Below are 5,321 nucleotides of genomic sequence, written 5' to 3' on the forward strand. Positions count from 1 at the left end.
CCTTATCGTGGTCTCCCTGCTTCTTTCCACTAGTGGCATTACCTATTTGAAGCCCATCTCTGACTCCCCATCCCCTCTGGATCTCTTGGCAGCTGTTCTGTATTGTGTGGTGCCTCCATTGATGAATTCGGTCATCTACAGCATGAGAAACAGGGAGATTCAAGCTGCCCTCAAGCAACTTCTCCACAGGCTGATCCTCTCCAGAACCAAGCTACCCATCTTTGTTTCATGACTTTACTTTACTTTACTTATGTTTCTTTTATAATTAACTCATGATATCATTGTTTTCATACTATAGTGTGCAACCTATTTACAAAAAATGAAGGTGGTGGGTTAATTCTGTAGCTTTGTACGTACAATGACATTTCATTTGGGTCATTTTGTGTAAACACTGTTGAAGTGGTAAAGTAATTTTACCATTGGCTCCACCTCATATAAATGCCACCAATTGCAAGACGATGAATGGAAGACTTTTGTTTACCAGTTGGTGTAATCCATTATTTGGATATAGGCAAATACTCAGGTTCTGTGAAGGTGGGATGAACTGCAGACACTTTAGAGGACAGACACACAATTCAGATGGATGTGGGTAGACTGGGAATCTGGGCTAGAAACAATGAGACGGAGTCCAAGGAAACAAATGCAGTTGCTGTGCCTAGGGGAGAATAATCAAAAGCACAGATACAAATTGGGTTATAAATGGCTATGTGGTATGATTGTTGAAAAGGATCTGCAGGGTCTGGTGGCTCACAGACTCCATATGAATGAGCAATTTGATGTAGCTACAGAAATATTAATGCAGTTTTGTGCTGCAACAACAGGAGTATTAGATGTTAAACATTGGAGGTGATAGTACCACTCAACATGGTGCTAGTTTGGCTTCACCTAAACTACTGTGTGAATTTCTGGGCTTCACATTTTAAGAAGGAATATGAAGAAGTTAGAGAAGTTCAGAGATAGGTGACAAAAATGATAAATGGTTGAAACACAAGCCATGTGAAGGAAAGATGGAGAGAAGTAGGCATATTTAGCTTGAAGAAAAGGTAATTAAGAGACCGATCATAGCACTGTTGAAATATCTGAAAAAGTGCCGTACAGAAAAGGGTGAACAATTGTTCTCCCTTGTTGAATAGGGAAGAACATCAAACTTCAGATTACATCAAAGTACATTTGGATTAGATTTCAGGGGGAAAAGCACCCTTGTTTTTAGACCAGTGCGGACGTGGAATAGACTGCCCAGGGACGTTGTGGAGTTTCCTTCATTTCAGGTTTTCAAAAAGAGGATAGCCATTGCTCACAGATGATTTAGGAGTAACAGTCTTGCATTTGTCCAGGGGGTGGACCACATGATCCTGGAGGCCCCTTCTAATCCTCTGAGTTTATTATTATCATCATTGTAATAGCATCAAGAGAATATAGTGGATTAAAACAGTCAACTGCAAGTGAATGGACAATGAGACAGTAGGATTATTTTGTGTCTTATTATGCAATCTCTGTTTTTTTTCTTTTTCCTTTTGAGGGTAGACAGACAGATGGGTACTAGTCCTCCTAATAGTTCATGCATGTGTGAAGGGCTGGAACTCGAGTTGACATGACTAAAGTTTTGTGAACTTGTCCGGTTATACTAACAAAGCACTTTCCAAATAAGTTTTAAGGGAAATTTGCTGATCAACTTTGCTACTGATCACAAAACACATTACTGTGTTTTGATCATAGTAAGGGAGGGTTACCACATCACTGGGGAAAAAAGCTCAGGGCCAGTGATATCAGTTCACTGCTGTTTAAACAGGTTGAGGTTTTTTTAAAAAAATACCCTAAAGAAAGTTAGGTGCTTACTTTAAATGAGATTTAAGGTCTCAAACTCACTTGCCTGTTTCAAAATATTCATAGGATCCTAGGACTGTATTGCTTCCTCTGATGATATGTTTGGTCCTAATACAAGAACGCTGTTCTCTGGGTGCATCTATTCATGCAATTAGCACAGCCGAATGAACTCCAGCACAGTTCTTGCTGGAGATTATTATTCCTGAGTGCAGAATTAGAGTAGATGGCATTAGATTAGCAATTTGCTCCCAGTCACCCTAGGCAGTGGTGGGCCACAAAGGATGGAGAGGGTGGGTGGGGGGACCTGCCCATGGCTCCTGTGTATTGCCCAGCAACACCTGAACTACAATTCCACCTCAGTCATTGCATCCAGATGTTGTCATTGTTTCCAGAAAAAAATGCCTGGAGAAGGGAGAAATCAGTAAGCCCCAAAGTTGATCCCCCTGAAAATGTTTTTTACATATCCGAGTGCCTCTCAAATTAGGGTCAGGGGACCCAACAAAGTGTGATGAGCAAATGCGTAGTGAGAAGCATCCCTTGCTCAAAAGAGTTTAAAGTTCTTGTACCCAAATGACACATACCGCAGAGAGCTGGCAGCTCTTGCCTTCAGTGTGTTTCTAGCTTTGGGCTGTTTTGTTTTCATCGTTGTGTCGTATGTTCAGATCTTCACCGCAGTGTGGAGAATCCCCTCGGAGCAGGGCCGGCAGAAAGCCTTCTCCACCTGCATTCCTCATCTGATTGTGGTCTCCCTGTTTCTTTCCACCAGATGCATTGCCTACATGAAGCCCATCTCTGAGTTTAGATGGAGGTGGAATGAAGGGGGGGGAGTGACTGGCCACTTTGGTGGTAGAGAATGAACAAAAAACCAGGCCCTGATAGAGGTTTCCGGACAGGCTTCCCCAGCCTGAATGGTCAGCTGGAGAGGTTGCAGGCTAGCATGAGCAGCTCAACTGGGCAGGCTGAGGATCCAGGTTTGAGGCTGTCACCTGCCAGGAAACAAGGTAAGAGTAATTTAGTACACAGTCACAAAATTCCTGATCGGCTTGATCCAGACAAAATGACTGACCCGAGTCTAACTGTACAACACATGATGATTTTTCCTCCAGCCTCCATTGTCACCCTGCAGGTCCCAGAGTGGAACAGGGTGACCACAGGCATGTGAAGTGATCTATTTGCAGAGATGAGTGCCAATTTTATGAGTCCAGCCATCCTGACCTGCCTTCACTAGCCCCTGTTGCCTCTCTGCGCTTGTTGTCAGTTTAGACTTTGCTTTTCCACAAGGGAACCGAGCACTGAACAGCTCATGCCTCAGTCCGTTCTACTTTTTTGCCTGTCCCAGGATTCACTGTTCTGAAATTAAAGAAAATCAAAGCAACTGAAAAATAACAAGATGGATATAGTGACACATTTACTGGAGCATGGAGAAGTACATGGCATAAAAGTTAAGAGAAAAGATACTGAGCCACCTATATTAGGGTCATTGTTATGTCTAAAAAGTAGGTACGTAGATCTTAAAGGTATTGACAACACCACCAAAGCTATGAAACCGAGCCAGCTAACTTTTTATATATATGCCCACAGATAAGGACTTATGTGGCATTCCTTTATACTTAAAAAGCCATATTCCCAGCAATAATACTTTCCACTGACAATTTTACAGCACTTAAAGATAGACAGTACTGGCAGTTTGTTCCTGAGCTGTTTCTGACATGAGATTCCCTCCTGTTATATTTGTAACTCTGATCCTGGCCACTGTCCTTGTCCTTCCTTCACAGGCCTTGCACTATGCACTGAAGAGGGAAATGTCCAACCAAACCACCATGAATGAGTTCCTCCGCCTGTACTTTTCTGCTATTTGGGAGCTCCACATCTTACATTTTGTTATCTTTCTAGCAACATACTTGGCAGCCCTCGTGGGAAATCTCCTCATCATCACAATTGTAACTCCTAACTATGAACTTCATTCTCCCATGTTCTTTTTCTTGGTTAATTGGGCTCTCCTGGACCTTGGCTTGGGCTCAGTGACCGTGCCCAAATCCATGTCTAATTCCCTATTGAACACCAGGTCGATCTCCTATTCTGGATGTGTTGTCCAAGTGTTTTGTCTCATCTGCTTCTTGGGAGCAAATGTACCCTCTCTCACAGTTATGGCATATGACTGATATGTTGCCATATGTTGCCATCTGCAAACCACTGCATTATGGGATAATAATGACCAGCTTGCATCCAGATGGCTGTCATCTTTCTCGTGGCATACCTGGCAGCTCTGGTGGGGAACCTCCTTGTCATCACTGTTGTAACTACGGACCACCACCTCCACATCCCCATGTACTATTTTTTGGCAAATTTGTCCATCCTTGACCTTGGATCCATCTCCGTCATTGTCCCTAACTCCATGGCCAATTCTCTCTTAAACACCAGAACAATTTCCTATGCTGGATGTGTGTCCCAGGTCTTTCTCTTTTTCCTCTTTTGTGCAGCTGATTTTTCATTCCTTACCATCATGGCATATGACCGGTACATTGCCATCTGCAAGCCACTGCATTATGAAATAATAAGGAACAGGAGAGCTTGCATCGAGATGGCTGCCGGTGCTTGGGCTGCTGGTGCCATCAACTCTGCCCTTCACACTGGGAACACCTTTAGTCTCCCCTTCTGCCACTCAAATATCATCAACCAGTTCTTCTGTGAAATACCTCAGCTACTCAAACTCTCCTGCTCTGGGACATACCGCAGAGAGCTCACAGCTCTTGCCTTTAGTGTGTGTTTAGTTTTAGGCTTTTTTGCTTTCATCGTTGTGTCGTATGTTCAGATCTTCACCGCAGTGTGGAGCATCCCCTCGGAGCAGGGCCGGCAGAAAGCCTTCTCCACCTGCATTCCTCACCTTATCGGGGTCTCCTGTTTCTTTCCACTGGTGGCATTGCCTACATGAAGCCCGCCTCTGACTCCCTGTCCCCGCTGGATCTCCTGGCAGCTGTTCTGTATTGTGTGGTGCCTCCATTGATGAATCCGGTCATCTACAGCATGAGGAACAAGGAGATCCAAGCTGCCCTGAGGAAACTGCTCCTCATGAGCTGTTTCTGATGTGAGATTCCCTCCTGTTATATTTGTAGCTCCGATCCTGACCACTGTCATTGTCCTTCTTTCACAGGCCTTGCACTATGCACTGAAGAGGGAAATGTCCAACCAAACCACCATGACTGAGTTCCTGCTCGTGGGCTTTTCCAATATTTGGGAGCTCCAGATCTTACACTTTGTTATCTGTCTAGCAGCATAGTTGGCAGCCCTGGTTTGGAATCTGCTCGTTATCACAATTGTAACTCTTAACTACAAATTTCATTCCCCTTCTTCTTCTTCTTGATTAATTTGTCTGTCTTGGATCTTGGCTCCATCGCAGTTACCATGCTCAGGGGCAACCCGCAGCAGGTGTACGCGGTACATGTGCACCCCCTGAGCATGGTGGTGCACCCCGAACAAAAAGGCACTGCCAACAGTGT

General features: G+C 44.2%; 1 pseudogene; it reads left to right on the forward strand.

The window, feature by feature from the left end:
* Positions 1–3,626: 3,626 nt before the first annotated feature.
* LOC112549069 lies at positions 3,627–4,908 on the forward strand (annotated as a pseudogene).
* The last annotated feature ends 413 nt before the right edge of the window (positions 4,909–5,321 follow it).

The sequence above is a fragment of the Alligator sinensis genome, unplaced genomic scaffold (genome assembly GCF_000455745.1).
Source record: "Alligator sinensis unplaced genomic scaffold, ASM45574v1 scaffold2697_1, whole genome shotgun sequence".
NCBI classification, from domain to species: domain Eukaryota; kingdom Metazoa; phylum Chordata; order Crocodylia; family Alligatoridae; genus Alligator; species Alligator sinensis.